The following is a 19,551-nucleotide window of genomic DNA, read 5'->3' on the forward strand; positions in this document are numbered from 1 at the left end:
AGCAGAGGGAATTATGCCTTGCAAATAACAAACAGTGACCTAAAATGGTCATTTGTCTCAGGTAAATATACTACTATGATAGGAAACGTTAAAGGTTCTTTTATGGGATGAATAAATATTAAAATGTAAATTGACCAACATAATGGATAGATTTCGAGACTTCTAAGTGATCCCATCATTTGAGCCTTTTCTGGATCAGATTACTTGTCCCATAGCTAGACAGTTGTTTACAAGATTTATATAAGGAAAGCTACATATCAACAGTTTTTGCATTCGCTAAGAAGCAAACTACTTTGACAGCACTCTTTGTCCCTCACATAACTTGGAGCTCAAAACCTTTGAACCATTAATTTTTCTTTTGTAAGCGTTACCTATTTCCTCACAAGAAATGGGTTATACTGATGTGTCTTTTTTTAGGTGATAGGCAATATCAACATGCATTGAGAATCATGAAATCTGTCACTAAAGAAAATATTTACGTTAGTGTTGTTAAATGTTTATCTTCTGCATGGATCATTCTAAAGAAAATTATCAGTGCCCAAGGTTGTTCATCTAACTAGTGCATTTGCTTTTTAACTGTGGGTTGAGAGTGGGAACCGGTCAGCACCCTCGACAGAGTGCAAGAGCAAGACGTGTGTGACTTCTTGTAGTTACACAAGATACAGCTTTGCTTCACGCTGAAAGATCGCCTTTGGGTTCATAAAGGTACACTCTTCACAGGTCATTAGAGTCATGCGCAAACCCAAATACCAGAGGCATGACTCATGTGGATCTATCACAGACCTTTTGTTTGTGACAGACCCTGCAAGGCCTAAACCCTAGGAAGGGCCATAGTTCCCTTGAACACTGGATAAATAAGAATAGATTTTTCAGAACAAAAAATCATCCACTGATGAGAAAAAAAGTTGGGAACAAACTCCAGCTCTGGTTGCAAAGATGTGGAATTAAAGACCCTAAAAATTGACATGCAGGGATGCAGATTATGTAGCTCGTATATTCCTTCCACAGTGGAGCAATGCAGTTAAACTATTCCAGATTCAGTCTAGTGTTAGGTAATGTATTCAAAAGAGGAAGGATCTGCAATTACAGGTATCCATCAGAAATGTCTAATGTGGGTACCCCAGGCTTTGGAGGAAAAGCATGGATATCACACATTATATGATTAGACCAGCCATATAAACGTTATGCTGGAACACACCTCTGATTAAAGCCCTGGTTAGCAAATCATTTATTCCGATACTTTTTCTGTCACCCAATCACATGCGTGCCAAGGTTTCATGGTGTAACATTTGGTTGAACACCGAATTTTTCCCACATTTCACAAGCGTCAGGCACAGTTTTCCTTGGTCGACTGTGTCAAAAGCCACTACATAGTTTGAAAATGATGCATGCAAAGGTAGCATGCATTTCCATGTTTTATTGACCATCAGGGCCAGGGCCATAATATTATCTAAGGTCAATCCTCCAGGACTGAAGACATTCTGAACTAATGGCACTATACTTTCACTCACCACCGCAATCACCCCCCAGGCTGGTAATTCTGCTAGTGCATTACAATAAGCATACAAAAGGTGATGAAAGAAATGCTTAAAAATATTCAAAACAACTGTTAATTGTTCTCTGTAACATTCCAATCCATTGATTTTCACCTACTGTGCCACTCTAAACAAGTAACTATTTGTCAATTTCATGTAATGCCATAAGTGGCCAAGGGTAAGCCTAGCGAAAGGCCCTTTGATCACTGTGCCACAGGACCCAAGTTAATCATCACTGATAAAGACTAACAACGACAAAACCATTTGCATAATATAGACCTCTGTCTAGAGTGGCACAGTGGAAGACAAATGGAGGGTAGGAATGCTACTCAGAGAGATTGCCAATGGTTTAGACTATTTGTAAACATATCTCTGATCACCTTGTGGGTGTTTGCGCCTGAAAGTTGTCGGCTATTTTTAGTCTAGCTGCAATAGTCCATCTACCAAATGGCTATTTTGTTTCACAACAACTATAGGGTCTGTGGAATATTGTTAGTAGCTTGTTTTCTCTGTATTCCTAAACTCTTTTCTCATATTGCATTTACCCGCCTTACCAAATCGACGGACGAACCCCCCCCCTCTTTAATAGTGCCCATGTTGAATGTCCTCAGTAATCACTTTCAGCCTCTTTTCATAGAACATTTTATTATGTTATGTGTATTGTATGCACATAATTCACCTGGTAAGGTATCCTGTTACCCCTTACCCAGTTTTTCTCCGCCAATATAATTTTCATCTTATTTTGATATAGCCCAAGTATGTCCTCTGGCCCTGAAATTAATTGTATTCATTTGTCGGATGTGTGGTGTAGACCATGGAGGGGGAATGTCACTTCCTATTTCTTTACCAGCCCCCAAGGCACTGAAATTGGAAAACCCTTCTTTATCAGTAAAAAAGCAATCATTTACTGATGTAGTATAAAAATAATAGTAGATGATAGAATATTACTGACTTTCCCCAAAATCAGTGCAAGCATATGTTTATCCATCCTTCTGATCATCTAAAGATATTCTGCGTTTGTCACTATGTGGCTCAGGGATATTACATAGCTTGTCTGGAGCATTCTGTATGGTAGAAAGCATGTCAAGAGTGGGTAATTTGGACTCACATGAGGAATATCATTTTGTGAGTCACACTGGATAGAATGTAATTATTCTGTGAGTTAGATTATAGGAACTTCCAACCTCAATCTACGTTTGTCAACAGAATATCTCTGAAGTCTTTGAATATTAGCAGCATCACTTAACCCAACCCAAAGGTTCAAGGTGTTCAAGGCTACAATAATATTAAAAATTATTATCCAGCACTATAGATTGCCAAATTGTCATACTGTCTGCGTTAATACATGTAATCAAGAACTCTTTGGGTTGGCCCTTATTCTTCTTTACTGACCGCTGGAAGTAAATTTTTTATTGAGTACAAATGGGTTCACGGCTCAAATGTCCTTGATTGGAACAACATCTATAATTCTCAACCATGCATGATTTTCTAATCAAGGGAGTTGGGTCATTTCAGGGAAGATGGTGCTGAATAATTCCAAAGCGATACCAAAGGGGATGATGGCCTGAGCGTTTGAGCAAATCAAACCCTCAGCCCCAGTCAACTGATCTGAGTTTAATCCATCATGATCCCTTAGCTCACTCCATCACCCTAGTTCAGACATGGCCCTATGCAAATCAGTCTGATCCTGTGCCTCATGGGAACAGTCCAGCCCGAACTGCCAAGCCATGTCTTCCCTGGACCGGAAACAAACACTCCTGGGAACGGTTTCGTGTTCATGACCCTCATCAGCCAGGCTATCTTGAATCCAGTGGCAAAGTGAGCAATGGACCCTCGTCTGGGCATACCTTGCCAACTTAGGGCGAACAAAGCAATACCAAAGGGGATGATGGACGGAGCGTTTGCGCAAATCAAACCCTCACCCCAGTCAACTGATCTGGGTTTAATCCATCATCATTCTTTAGCTCACTCCAGCACCCCAGTTCAGACATGGCCATATGCAAATCAATCTGACCCTGTGCCTCATCGGAACAGTCCAGGCCGAACTGCCAAGCCATGCCTTCCCTAGACCGCAAACAAGCATCCTGGGACCGGTTTCGTGTTCATAACCCTCATCAGCCAGGCTATCTTGAATCCAGTGGCAAAATGATCAAGGGACCCACGTCTGGGCATACCCTGCCAACTTAGGGCAAACAAAGCAATAACAAAGGGGATTTGATTTGCTCAAACGCTCTGTCCATCATCCCCTTTGGTATTGCTTTGTTCGCCCTAAGTTGGCAGGGTATGCCCAGACGTGGGTCCCTTGCTCACTTTGCCACATGAGGCACAGGGTCAGACTGATTTGCATATGGCCATGTCTGAACTGGGGTGGTGGAGTGAGCTAAAATATGGTGATGGATTAAACCCAGATCGATTGACTGGGGGTGAGTGTTTGATTTGCTCAAACGCTCCGTCCATCATCCCCTTTGGTATCGCCGAATAATTACAAAGCAATGAAAAATGTAATACCATAAGTAATTTAATAATAAAGATGGCCCGGTTTCCTAGGATCCGATGAATCAGGTGTAAAATTATTCAATAATACATTATGTAATATTACATGTCAAATTAAAAATCTATCATGCAATATATAAATTCTGAAATATGGAAGGTACTTGTGAAACTATTCAAAATTCAAAAAACTATCATCTGTGATAAGTAAAACATTTTAACGATCACAATGAGAAAATTGGCATGGATGTCTACTAGTTACCTCACTCGTTATATTTCTGAATATATTTGCAGCACACCTCATGAAAAGGCTAACATACCACAATAAGTAACTCAACAGGTGACAGAACATGACCAAGAAAGATATAAAGTATTCCAATGTGAGAGCAACAAATGTCATATGAACAAAAAATATTCCCTTTGCTAATATGGAGGAACTTAGTAAACAAAGCTTGACATTCATCTTCCAAGTTAGAAACCACATTTATCTTTGTTTAGCTATTGACAATTTGATGCATAAAATTCATTCTCTTGAACATGTATGCAATTATTTTAGAGAATTACTCCTAAAAACACTTCTTGAGATAAGGCTCTCCTTTAAGATATATAGGGTACAATCCGGGTTACGGGAACATTCAGTGTTTTTAAAAAAAAATTAATTTCTATGTTGTCTTTTGTATATCACATTTACAATATTTATATACATTCGAAATTTGTTATATGTTATATGCTTCAGAGCAATTGAAACCAACAGTAAGAAGAAACTTGAACAAAGAAACTTGTTACAACATGACAGCAATATCCATTAGAGAGCTAGCCATGCTCAGAACCATATATTTCATACTAGCACACTTGCACATTTCTTGATCAAGTAATGAATTTAGACCCCAGAATTAATCTTCGTAAAAGTTCCCGCAATAAAATAATCCATTCGAGAGAACACAGAAGAAAGACAATATAATAAACAAAATATGCAGCAGTCCACATTAGTCTTCTCTGCAAAGACCATTAGAATAGATCATGAAGGTGCTAAGGGTTGCCACTCTGATGGATATTCATTCTCTGACACCTATGTAAATTCTGATTTCCAGGTGCTCCCGTCTATATCATGCTGTATTTAACTGTGGGAGAGAAACTTCATTTACTTATTCATTTCCTCTGAAACATTACACTCGATCCATGCAAAGCCATTGGTCTTACTCTATTTGATAAAGACTCCTTGAAACTTGGTCACATCAATGTATACGAAGTAAAAGTGAAAACAACACAAAATATGATAGGAAACACTGATGACTAGTTCTTATATGCAATATGTCATGACTGAGCAAAAACAATCAGGATTTGTGATGTTGTAGTCAACTGATGCACTAATGGAACCGATGGCAGATATGAAAGTCAAAACCCATGTTCCATGAGTGAAAAAACTGATTGCTTACCCAAAAATTGTATTTCGCCACTTGAAAAGCGCTTTCCATGGAGTCACAGTCTTAAAATACTAGTGTCCAGTAGCAGAACCCCGGAACTCTTTGAAAAAGGAATGTGAAAAACAAAAAAAACACAAATGCGGTACACCAGTCCAAGATTCAGCATCTCTTTTAATAAGCATTCCCACATTTAGACATGTTTTATCTCTATACTGCAAATAAAGATTTTGGAACCCTTCTTGACAGCACTCCTAACATTATGTGCACAAATACCACATAAACATAAAGACATTATTGCAAAGAAGTCATTTTAAATTTTGCGTCTGATCATCAAACAAATACTGAGCATGCAAGCACAGCCACTCATAATTTCATCATAATTTTTCTACCGGTCCAGACTACAAATGAGGAACAGCGAAATAATTTCACATAGTGATGGTTAGGAAACGCAAAATATCACAAACTGTAATTGTACATTTGTTGTTTCTATTCTTATTTTTTCTTTCAATTTTCCCGCTTTGGTAAGCACTCTGAAATTTAATTTCTGAGCCTCTGCATGCAATCATGACTACTACTGTAAACTCACAATTCATCAGATACTTCTTTAAAGTTCATGGCTTTACTTTAGTGCTGTGGTTCTGGAACTCTCCCACTAATTTGATTAACCTACACCCAAAGTGTATGCTAAGAATACTTAAGCTAAATCAAGAGACAATATAGAATGTTATGCTTAGTCTCTTTATGATCAGGACAGGAAAGTGGAAAAAGAGTTTTTCTCTTCTGAGAGTACGGTTCTTTGTAATTATTTAAAACAAGAGTACCCAATATTGATTTAATACAATCATACACACATCTGATTTCGTATTAGATATACTTAATACAATTAATCTAAATGGCGATCATGTCAATAGTCTCTGGAGACCCAGAATGGCATGTATCTGTTCTATTGTACCACTATTGAACATACCTGGTTTCTTGCCATGCATGTAATGCTTAGGTAATATGAAATTTCTTTACATTATTGCTATAGAAACCAACATTCAAATTTATGAACACCAATCAGGGTTGGCCGGTGTTGATGTGCCACTGGAGTAGCGTAATTCATATACAGAAATCTTAATTTCATTTTAGTGGATACTTGGCAAAAAAAGTGTCAATGTGTAGCAGTATGGTATGAAACTATTCTTAATTTATATGGTCATCTTCAAATTGTTGCTTGTTGAGATTCTGGACAATATTATATTATATAAATAATATTATATAAAACAACACCATGGTGCTAAAGAACTGATAAGCTCTCAACGGAGACATGACTCAGGCCTGGCATTCAAATGCTGACAATTCCACTTTCCATTTCAATTTGTTTTCTGAATACCATATATAACTGCAACTCTTTTTAATTCTGTCCATTACCAATCTGCAAAAATTAAGGGTAAATTGTCCTCACTGATAAAAGAGAATTACACATTAACATCCTGCAACAACAACATTAATTTAGTTTGATACCTTACATCTTACTTCCCTACAAACAGTCATTGTGGTGCTATTTCTTGGAGTACCACCACAAAAGCTTTAGTTCATACTAAATAAAACAAGCTCAAACAACTTAAATCTTTAACCCACCGACCATATGAAGCCTAGAAAACCTTTATGATGCTACTGATGAATATCACATATCTGAAAATAAGAGGCTTACCCATCCACTATAGAGTATGACCAGATATCCCTTAAACAGAGACATTACTTACTTAAACTCTGGTCTCTAGTCTTTAGATGTGCTAAAATTCACCAACCAATGCTCATGTAGGGGGAATGTTTCCATACTTGAGAAATCTATTTAGAACTCTTCCAAACAGGCGATCAGATAAGAATAAGATCACTAGCAGCTTCACTGCAATTTAAACATGCTCTTGTTTGCTTTAGCCTTCAGATCTGTACAAACTTTGTGAAAAGTCACTTTGATAGCCCCCACCTCACCTACCTACTTTCCTCCTCATCTTTCTGTCCATACCATTCTCCGTGCCTCTGAACATACATCAGCATGGATTACAACAATTCAATATCTTTGCTTTGTCCATTAAATGTACAAAAAGGGTGAATGAATACTCAACAGTCAAGACTGGAATGCTCAGAACTATTCACTAATATGTCACTGTAGTTTACCTGGGAAACTGGCAAGAAGAAAACCTAGTAGGGTATAGAATTACTGTGAGCCATCAGTGATCACGTGCACTTGTAGCAAAACTTCCTAAATGAAGGATGCAGATTTCTGCTTTGAGCATGAAGCTTAATGGTAATTAAATTTGTTTCATAGGAAAATTGAATCTTATGTTTAGTGTGCGATAGACAATGAAATGGGCGTTGACCTTTACACATTGTTGAATAGGGAATTCAACTCAGGGAAGATGGGATGTTGGTGTGATGGTAGTTACAGTTACATTCTAGAGTCAAATATATGCTGGACAATGCCAGCATAGAAGCTCAGGTAAATGTGGTTGTAAAAGTCTAGGAATTTTGAGAATGTGATGTTTGACATTTTAGACATGAGGAAAAGTGAGAAAATTGAACCTTTTATTATGAGTCATTAAGATAAAAAAAATTATTTTGTAAAAGAATTGATTTGTGCATCTGCTGAAAACTTGTAATAAATAAGAATGTTGAGTCCATGTATTGGGAAGCTGGAAGTAAGACTCTGCTCATAGCGGAAGGACAGAAGTCATTGCGTCAAATATCAGAGAAGTTATCGAACATTTTAGCCTTAGTTTGAAGGGGTTCTTTGGGGTAAAATCATTTCAGTCATTGATCACAAACAGAGAGAGGCTCAGTCTGGTGCATGAAGCATGACAAACTTTATCCAGCCCCTGCATGATTTTTAATTAATCTGCCTGTATGTTAAAAGTTAAAACAAATGATACATGCAAGAAATTGAGCAGGAAAGAGTGGATTTCTGTGGTACACAAAAAAGGATAGTGGTACCAAATAATATAAAGTGAAAGGGACAGATGGCTTGCATGTGTATTTGTAGGAAGGAAGTAAAGCAGCTAAGTGAGCCCAGTCAGCAATAAATTTGGTTCAGTGAGGATTGGTGGTCAGCATAAAAAAGAGAGTCAGGAGAAATTTGGCATAAACCGTGTCTGTAATAAAGTCATAGGCGAAAGTATGAAATTCTTACAAAATGCGCTCTTCATCCAAGGATGTAAACATGAAAATTAACTAGTATGGAGCTTGAATAGAGATGGCATATTAGTTGTTTGACTACTATACCCTCAATTGTGTTGGTGATGGAATGTTGGGTGAAAATGGATCAGAGTTTGCTGGGATCCGAACGGTTGAGGAGGGCCACTTATATGAAAGTGAAATTAGCCTGCTGTAGATAGAGCCAGGGATAAGTCAATCACCCAGTTAGGATTGATAAAGCACTGCAAATCACCCATGAGGGTCTCACAGCTTTGGAGCTGCTAGCTGCTTTGCGGTGCTCAGTTCATTCAAACAGCCAGGCATTGAGCCCGTTCCTTAAAGCCCAGAGTGATGTGGCATTTCTAATGTGCAGGGGAAGGTTCTTTCAGCCTCTGGCCGCCAGGTGAGAAAAGGAGCGTACTCTGCTGTTGGATCGGCAGATCTGGGGTGTGTCTGAGAGGAAGAGGGAGGTGTTGCAGGTGTCTAATCAGTTGGTAGATTCGTTTGGTGATGTATGCTGGCTCTTCCTTGTGCAGGGCATTTTATGCATGGGTTAGCATCTTAAACTGGCATCTCTTCTAGATTGGGAGCTAGTGTAGCTTCTTGAGGTGTGGGGGGATGTGAGTCTGTCTAGGAAGTCAAGGATGAGTCTTGCAGCTTAATTTTGTATTGTCTGTAGTCTGTTCAAGATGCGTGCAGTGATTCCTACACAGAGAGTGATTTCTGTAGTCGAGGCTGCTGCTAACAAGGGCCTGAGTGAATGGTCCAACTGGTGTTGATTGAGAGCGACCTGAAAATCTTACAGATGCCTAGGGTGTAGAAGCAGCATTGTTTATCTACTTGTCTCACTTTCTACCAGTGCTGAAATAGATGGATGAGATAACGAGATTTGTCAGCTTTAAAAAGCAGGTTAAAGGGCAGGTTGGCTCTTTGTTAACTTAACCCATTCACATAATGTAAATTACATAATTTGTGGGTTTCAGTGACATAAAAATGTCAAGAAATTACTTCATGGTATCCTAAAATACTGAAAGGATTGTTTCTGTGCTGGTTAAGAGTGGAATTGATGGAATGTTACAGGACAAAGGTTACAACAATCATGGCTAGTTAATTTACATTTTACTTTTACAGGTTGGCCTCCGCGGACTTCCTCTGAGAAGTTTTGGGAGAAGGAAGGAAAGGTGATCTGGAAAGGAATCTGAAACTGACTGGTCCAAGCTATTAAAATAAGTGACTCCTCAATATTACAAGGATGTGATGTTAGAGTAAAGCAGATGGCCTACAGAATAAATGGGCACCTTGAATATTTATGTCATGTAAAATCAACAGAATTGAATAAATAAGATCATGGGAGCCAACAGCTCAGTTGCTGGTGCATTGATTAAGAACTGCCAGTGGAGTACAAAGCATCAGAAGAGATACAGTGGAAAGTAAAGATGTGCTGAGTGTTCACAGTTGATGTAGGCTTATTTTGCATCTTTCAATGATAAATACAATCTGATAGAATACTTCAGGTAAAGAGAATTAATAAATAATTACAAAACTGTAAATAATCAGTTACGCCTTCGACTGAAAATAGCAGAAATTAATAATTTGAAGACCATTTATTCAATAACTCTTGAATTTGCCCCACATTTCCCCAATTCTCTGTAAATAATAACAAGACGTATACACTGAAAAATCTACACTTTTGAGGAGGGCCTCAAGCTCACCTCACTGCACTACAAAACCTTTGGGATCTCCTGTTCATGAAATTTGTGTAGCTGAGCCATCCAAGATGCATTAAATGCAAACTTTGCACTTGTAGTGATTGGTGATTTTGTCAGCAAACAGTGGAATGAATGACTGAGAAATGTAATTTAAGAGCAGATCCAAAGATGACAACAGTACTAACAGCCTTTAGAACCCTCTTTACTTTTGGGCACAGTCAGCTCGTAATGTGAGACTGATCTATCACAATTAAAACGTCTCACAAATTACTGTACCTCACCCACTTATGATGTATTACAGTGAATAGTGCATCTGACTTAATCGGTCAACTGAGTAATTTCTCTACATGACATCAAATGGTATTCATGAATCCAAAGACAAGGTATTTATGCAGCCCTTGATACCAATATTCCTAGAAATCCTTATATCCCATTGAGAAAGACCATGTATGGATTGCACATTAGTTGCCATTTAGCAGTTGTTTGAAGAATACATTAGTATCTGCTGAACTCTGAGATCAGCTACTATGGTATTGGGAAAGAGGATGCTCGGCTGGAAAGTAAACTGAGATTGCTAAAAATTGAGTGATTATGCATTAAAAATATAGGCATGACTGACTTATGAAAATCACCATGATGAATTTTATTTTCAAGAGAGGCTCAGCCATCTCACATCTTTAATGGGCAAACTTTTGTAAAGCCTCATGGAATCAGACTGTGATTCAAATCAAGCTCATTATAAAACTGTTGGTATAAAGGTCTACATTCCCATCTGAAGGTATAGAAAGATCTAAGTATGGTGGCCGTACAGCTAAACAATAGCAACCTTTAGGATAACAGCAAGGGCACCTTTCCTATAGTGGTAAGGAATAACAATCTAGTATCAAACTCTCATTAAATCAGTAGGAGCCTAAACTTGAAGGCTATTAGCCTCCGTTGTTAGGTCCAAGTTATCAATAACCAATATCAGAACCTTCCACCATTTACCTGGTCTCCCAAAAGTGAGTCTTATTGGATACCTTTTTGAAAGTTGTTTTAAAAAAGGATCTGAGTCCTGAGAGCTAAGCTAAAGCAGAACCCAAAGGGGCAATAATTTATAAGTGAACCATATTTTATATATTTCAATCCATCTTAAAACTGGCATTCTTCACTATGAGCTGGTTCGTGTCTGACAGTGTTATTTGGCTAGGCTTTAATGGATTTACCATAGTTTGTCAGAATAATGCAGTGCTTAATTTGAGCTGGTGCTTTCCGGTGCTCAGCAACAGCACTCAATTGGCAGCTCCAGCACTTATGACAGTCTATCACATAGTGGGCTGTTTATCTGATTTAGAGTGAGCACAACAACAGTTGTGTACTAATTTCATATAAGTTGAACATATCTAATACCTGCCGCCCATGCTGATCTTATAGCTTTGGGGTCCTGGAATAGTCTGAATTGTCACACTTGTAGGAGTGTGATGGTTAGTAGCTAGTTTGGTACCATCATTGTTAGCAGTAGCAGGGACAATGGGTGGTGTATGCTGCAATGGCCTCCTGATGAGGGCAGTAGCACTTAATGTTTTAAAATTAATGAAGACAGGAACTGTCACTGAGACCATGGTTAGTATGTGATAGTGCAAACAAGGAACTTGAAGGTGATTACCTGAAGAAAGTGAGTACATTTCAGAAGAATTTAGTTTGATTCCAAGGACACACGAATTATGTGGATATATGCAAAGTTTAACACAGCTTCAAAATACAAGGAAACATTATTCTAAGAAATTTGTTATCAGAACTGACCTATGCAAATGGTAGAAAACAGAAATATTCTGCCAAACATATCAGAGAGAGAAATCGATAATAGAATGTCATGTGCCTTGTGAAATAATGAAGATAATAAACACACGAGAGGCAGATGCTCACACCTATGAGTGCATGGACATAAAAAAACAACCTTTCTGATTGTTTACATTCCTTTTACACAGGGTTCCAGAGTCCTGATATGGAAAAACAGTACTCAAAGTGGGTGGATCCATGGAGAGCACCTAATGAGGGAAACATAATCATACTAATTTGATCAAACAAATTAAAATACATATCAGTTGCTTGTCACTTAACAATTCCAAATGTATTCAAATATAGTTGTTGATGTAAAACAATATTCTTACTACACCCTATATAATCTTCATATGACCCATTCTATTTCTCTAATGTTGGTCCAATTTCTCTGCTTTCATACTCTTGGTTTATGTAGTTTCTGGGCAACTTTCATTCTATTTTTATCCTGATACTGTCCTCACTACTCTCCAGCCTAGCATACCTCTGGTCACTATAATGAAACAATTCTTCAGTCTGACACTAATTCCTTTACACCTGTTACTGACTCAATGAAAACCTTTTTCTCATTCTGGATATCTGTGTGTCCAACATAATTCCACATTCGCCTCTCTCCACCTCCTTGAGGTTGCGGTGAGTACTTGGGTCAGTAACTTCTTGGTTTACTCTCAATCTTTCTTTCCACACCTACTCCCTGTCTTGAACTGTTTAGTCACCTAAATCTTTTTCTCTTTGTGATGTTCTTTAAGGTTGTGATCTTAGAGCTCTACTTTGACAATTAACCTCACAACTTTTGATATAATTATTTTATCTTCTGTCTAGCTTATCGCTTTCTCAAATCTATGCAGCCTTCTGTTCCATTGACCCCAAATGCTTGTTAACTATCCAATTCTATATGGTGCTTCATTTTCTTCACCTAACCCCTCCAGGACAGAGATTTGATTCTATTATTTCGTGCATTCTCCCCTTAAACTTGTATTTAGCCAACATATATTCTTATTTCTAATCCTTTCTTCCTTGTTCTTTTTCTTTCTCTTTGGAGCTCATCCAATTTGGGAATTAAAGCTGTAACTTCGCAGGCAGAAGGCAGTGATCCAAGGGGCTTCTAGCAACTTTGACTGAAGGTTTTCAAAATGCATTAAAAAAAAAAGTAGCCCTGTTTCCTTAAAAAATAAGGCAGCTTAAAAAAACAGTTTTCATTTTAAATGCAAGATAAGGATGGTGGTGTGCTTGCAAGTCACCATCCCTGTCACTGAGGTTGATCATGTGTGGCTGAAATTGCAACGTGCCTAAACACTAGTAACTAGGCAGGTCGTTCTTTGACACCCAATTATTCATTATTCTAAGAACTGAACTACTGGTAAATAGATTGGTTCGCGAAATAAAATACAGTTGGCAAAAAGTCAATGTGCAATTTGCAACTGTTTCTTTGCGACCAGTATGCTACTACATATGACCCATACTTCTGATTTAACTAGCTAGCTTAGTCTTGTCTGTGCTACCATTATCCCTGAAAAATCCCTGATCTGTTCACAAACTAACACCAATGTATTCATTTTCTGACTCAAGTCCACTGGGATTGCCAGCACTGTAGTTCAGCTCATTATACCTACCTGATTTCAGAAGTTGGAAGCTAATGGGCAGATTCACAAAAAAACATATACACATCTGCCTTGTAATAGGTACTCATTTGAAAGTGTACAGATCACTACTTTTTGCAATCCATCAATATTGTCAGAAGTACGCCTGGCATTCCCATTGGACGTTCTTACACATTTCTATTTATCTAATGGGGAACTGTACACACAGTGCAATTCCACATTGGAGAAAAACAGCCCTACTGTGCAACTACTTAGTTTTTTTATCTTTTTATTTCCAAGGGGAATTAACTGCCTGGTAGGCTACGGTGGCGAAAGGGTGGTAGAAGCATTGTTCTCTAAAGAGAATACAGGTGGAAGACAGACACACTGGGAAACCTCTGAGGACGTAGAGCAAACCTGAGAGATCCAGTACCACATGGTATTGCAATCTATACATGAGATTTAGGACCAATAATTAAAACGAAATCCTGAAGCTGCATTTTTCTTGCTTATTTGACTGGGATAATATTTCAATGGGATTGACATTTTTTTAAACTAGTAACCCTGTCTCATCACCTGAGTCTAATTTTGACTGTGAAGAAGAGAGATTAATGACCAGGCTTCACAAGGAGTGGGAAGGTGCCTTATTACAGGGAGTGGGGCGTGATTTAAACTAACTAATTAAAATATTGAGGTGTTGCCCACAAAGTTGCTTATTTTGTTCCACTTTAAAAAGAAGAGCCAAACCTGAACCATGCAACTTTTAGACTAGACAGTTGGAAAAGCATAACCATAGTAGAGATGTGTTGAAATGTCTGTGTGAAAACAATTAACCACAGCAGGACAAACATTGTAGGACCCATTTGTAATCCTGGTTTGTGAATTTACAAACATTTGAGCGCCAATGTCAATTTTTTAGATACAACGATGTTGAAATCAATGAAAAGCAAACATGTATGTAATCAAACATAATAACTCATGTAAAAATCAATAGCAAACAAAAAGGACAATATTAAACAAAGTGAACTTTAATTATGAGTGTATTTACAAATTACAATGACTTTTTCTCAAAATGATTTACCCTAAAATAAATGCCTACATGTTGACCCAAATCTGAAATGGGCAACATGGATAGCGTTTTGACTGAAAATTGTTCAGTTTACCCCCAAAGCTAATCTTACATACAAAACTAAGTCATAAATATCCGATGACACCATGGAATTCTTATGTTTGTTCTCATAGATTTGAAATGTTATCACATTTTAGGTGGTTTTGTGCACTAATGTATAATCGCATGTTGTGGAATATGTGCGTTGATAAAGTTTTCTTACTTTATATTGATTCTATGGGTAGTAAGTTAAGTTTATTTCTCAGTGTGAAAACATGCATAGCATGGGATTTCCACGTATTGGCTTGAATGAGATTTTACAATTGGGAATAGTGGCTTGATTGTTGCTGCCTGCAAAGATGTTCACCATGCTATGTTGTTTTGCTAGGAAAACATGATTGACTGACAAAAACTTGTGCAAGTTTGATATATCTGACACTGATAATACAAATGAAAAACACACATTTGAGTTTTTGATTTTTACTACACATATCAAAGGTTACAATCATCCAGGTAGGCACAGACACTATTTTGTGTACAAGTGCTTAAATAATTCGTCAGAACCGCCCAGCAATAAAAGTTTAAAAGATTGATACAAATACATGCCTTTAAAATGTTAATGACCAACATACAGGGTGCTTCAGCAGAGTTAATGCCCTGGTAGAAGTATTGATATCCCCAGTCTGCGCCTCCAACCCACACACTGCATCGTTAAACAGGAAGGTACCCTGAGGTTATTATTGCTATTATAAACAGTAAAGAAAAACACACTGATACACACGTAGGCCTTGATCAGATTCATATTAGGATCTTGAAAATATGATGTTTATGTTGGTGAACATTTTCAACTTATGGCTATTCTTACAAATGAAAAAACAATTAGAAAATTGAAATGGTGGGCGCTCCACTGAAAACCGTGGAGTGACTCAGGGCTAATAATGGCTGCTATAAGCCTTCTGCTCCAACATTCCAATAAGTGTCTTTTTCCTTCTTCCATTTTCATTCAGACCATTTTTCCCTTAGTGGGTGGAATGTTCTAATAGCCCTTCTGTCTAGGACTATACTGGTGGTGAAAAGCACTCTTCCTTGTTATAGGCCCAAGCCGCATGGCCTTTAACTGGTATAGCCCTCATCTGTGGGCTATGATCTCTCCGGTAAAAAAAATTAGTGTATGATATCAACTAGTCAAAGGGTCACTCGGTCCTCCTCAATGCATGCTTCTCCTGAACAAAAAAATCCTAAATCTTCAAATAATACTGTAGTATAGCCATTTTAAGTCAAATATGAAGAAGTGTTGAGAGTTCCAGTGATAGTGAAGTTGTGAGGGCATGGCATAACATCATATTCCTAATGACCTGTACACTGTCCTAAAAGTTGGTACCTTATGTCCTGCACCTTTTACAGAATTATATATTTGCTGGGAAAATCGTTCACACATGTTGTGAGAGGACACATTTGCAGAATATAAACATGAGACTCAGCAACGAAGCAAATGAGATAAGACAGGAGGGAAAAAGAAGGAAGGAAGAGAAGAAGGAAGTTTTCCAGTTCATGAAGGCAAAGGGAACATGTGATACTGTCAATGTTGGCACAATATTAGCAGCATAGGTTAGAACATCAGATACCTGGTCACAGATAAATTCACACTTTTTCCACAATGAAATGTACCACCAAGTAGTCAATTTTTGCCATTACATGTACAGACGATCAATTCAAAAATGCAAATGCAAATGCTAATAAAAAGTTGTTTCAACTAGATCCCAATCAAAATATATTGGCTCCTTGTTTACTATTTCCCCCAAAATTAAATAATGGCAAGCACCTTACTCTGACAGAACAAAAATATTTTCCATTAATGTAATGGTACAAAGTTTCAGATTACTTACCGGTAATCTTCGTTACTCTAGCCCAACTCTTCATTGTGACAGTAATTACTCTGTGAAGGTTAACAAATGTTTATTGATTGGTAAGGTAGGAACAGCCAGCCATTTGAACTGTGTCCTCTTTGGCACATATACAATCATTTTGTCCTTGCCAACCTGAGGTACCAAAGCAATGCACATGTAGTGAGGGCCTGTCATCGTGGACAATTTGCATATTTTTGTTATACTTTTAAATAAGAAAAATGGTCTGAATCTGGGTATTTCTACTCCCAATGATCACCAATTGTAAAATGTAACTATTTTGTCAGTTTTAGTGAGAAACAATCAAACTCTAGATTGACTGAGTTTGTCTCTTGCTGCTGTTTTTTCTGCAGGATCTGAAATTCACAATGTGCACGTCTAGTTATCTGATGGGACTGTACAGACAGATCACATGTATTTAAGTGGTGTCCTGTATACTCACTGGTATATGTATGTGATGGAGCTGAGGGGAAATAAATCATTTAAGGACAAGAACCCTCACTCACCCAAGGGTGAAATGTTTCATAATTTGGTTCCCTCCTCACACTCGGACTGCAAGGTCTATGGTGTGGGCTACGACTCCCCAAAGGGGAGAAGCTGAGGTGTTTTACAAAGATGAGTGATATAAAGGGGTTAGCAAGGGGAAGAGTGCAAAAGAAGTTACTACTTACTTAGCTTACTTTTGGATTACCTTAGCCCGCGATTTGAAGGACTAACGAAGATTATCATATGTGCTGTTTTTAACCCTTTTTCATATTTGGAACTGTGGTATCTTTAGCCTTGGAAAACAGGAAGGCTGCTTCTTTGGAGAATACTTTTCATGCCATGCACAGAAGTTTTTGACGAATAAGCAGATGAATTAGAGCAACTCGATCCTGTGAGTACATATATTCACTTATCAAGAAATTTACGGAAACATTTTACAGTGTGTGCTTTGCTACCTTCCTCATAAGTTGCCCGGATATCTTACAGAATAAAATTTCGCACTATAGGTGGTTGGGTGCTGTTACCATGTGAGCCCCACTCTGGGGACTCTTCTTCATTGTACTTTGAACTCCTTTATTCTTTGTGTGGGATACTGTTACCCCAAATCTGTATTAAGTTAGGATGTGTAAATGCTCAGCATAGCCACTCTTTTTTACTATTATGCTGCAGTGAAAAAGGGAGCAATTGCTTTGGACTGCCGCTCTATTTGTCACTAGTGTGTACTTTCCAATTCAGGTGCAAACTGCCACAATCTGTGTCTGTATTGGGGAGGGTGCATATTTACCAGTAATCTTGGACTCCATCAGTGTTTCTGCCATGAATGCACAATGAAAGGTGTGCCATGGCACTGACAAAGACAGAGGGTGTTGTATCTAATATGTCATCATGGCTAGGTGAAAGTGAAACACTACACACAAGGGTAGAAAGCACTTGATATGAGGCATTTCAAAGTAATTTTTTTTTACCATTGCTGATGTGCCTGAAACCAATTATGTTTAGCACATGCAATTGTCAGAAATATGGCGGCAGATAAGGAGCATTAAGCCCTTTAATTCTAAATGCACATACACTCCGTGGCCAGAAGGTTCACCAAAGGAATCACATAATTGTTATTTCCTTCCATATTGCATTTTTCACCCCATTTCCTGTAGATGTCCTTAACATGTCTTTCTGGAAAACTTTTCTATGGCAGTCTTTCCAACTGGAAGCACCCAAACTACAGACCCTAACAACTTTGAACAATTTACCACATGATTGACTGCTTGACTACTTGGGAGGCCTCCACTAAGGGATACTTTGTACATTGTGGTACCACATTAACACTTCTTTTCATGATGTCAAACAAACAAGAGTAGTGCCCAAAAGGGCCCTAAAAGAAAACATGATGAACAACAGCTCATCTTGGGTCCTCCCAAATTAAGAGAATACAACAGTACTTTCACTAACACAAGAATGTCCATTTTTATCAAAGTGTCTCACTTTCAATGGGGGCCTGCACATCTTTGCGAGAAGGACTCTTCAGGAGCCTTGGGTGGGACTAATGTTTGCTCCTGGCACTCATTCACATTGCACCTGGCAATAGAACACTCCTGGAAAAGCAACCTCCCCTGAGATTACAACACAGGCACAAAATGGTAAAATGATGTCACCCGGCCTGGTGGTGATGATGGTTCATGATGGATCTCCATACAGGCCATAGCAATGTTGTCATTCCAGGGCTGAAGCCTAGATTCTGGGAGATAGGCATGTTCTGGACATGGGAGACAAGCAAAGACTTTCTGCTACTGTATATTATCCAACTGTCCATCAATGATGATGGCCATGACGGTGGAAAACATGGTTGCCATTTTTTTTTCAAACCATCAGATTTGGAATTTTCTGTTTTTCGATGGCACAGGCAGCAGATGAGCCCGGTCGGGACTGGAGGCAGTTCCTCAGGACCATAGATATAACCACCTGACAAAGAGGCCCACTATATGTCTGGATGCCCTCAACCCACAGTTTCTGGCCTGCTTGTTGGCAGTAAAACTATTACACAAACTGCCTTTGTTGTAACCTTTATCCTAAAAACTGACCGCTTTAATTTTATAAAATGAACAATAGGTGCTTATGTATTGTAGGTTTTCATATGTAAAAAGGCTCTGTCAACCAACTGCTTCTTGTTCCCTGTTAATGTACTGTAGGTTTCCTCACATAAAGCGCTCTGTCACCCACCTTCTTCTTGTTCAAACTATAAATAATTCCTAAATAAATAAAGATGCCTAGTATCTGCATTTTCAAGAAAAGAAAAAATAAACAAAAAAATCTAAATTCTAAATCA

General features: G+C 38.2%; 1 protein-coding gene across 3 annotated transcripts in view; it reads right to left on the minus strand.

Annotated features, from left to right (window-relative positions):
- PPP1R9A (protein phosphatase 1 regulatory subunit 9A) overlaps nucleotides 1-19,551 on the minus strand; it is a 782,694-nt gene that overhangs the window by 151,056 nt on the left and 612,087 nt on the right. The gene's annotated exons all lie outside the window — the stretch shown is intronic.

The sequence above is a fragment of the Lissotriton vulgaris genome, chromosome 10 (assembly GCF_964263255.1).
Source record: "Lissotriton vulgaris chromosome 10, aLisVul1.2, whole genome shotgun sequence".
NCBI classification, from domain to species: domain Eukaryota; kingdom Metazoa; phylum Chordata; class Amphibia; order Caudata; family Salamandridae; genus Lissotriton; species Lissotriton vulgaris.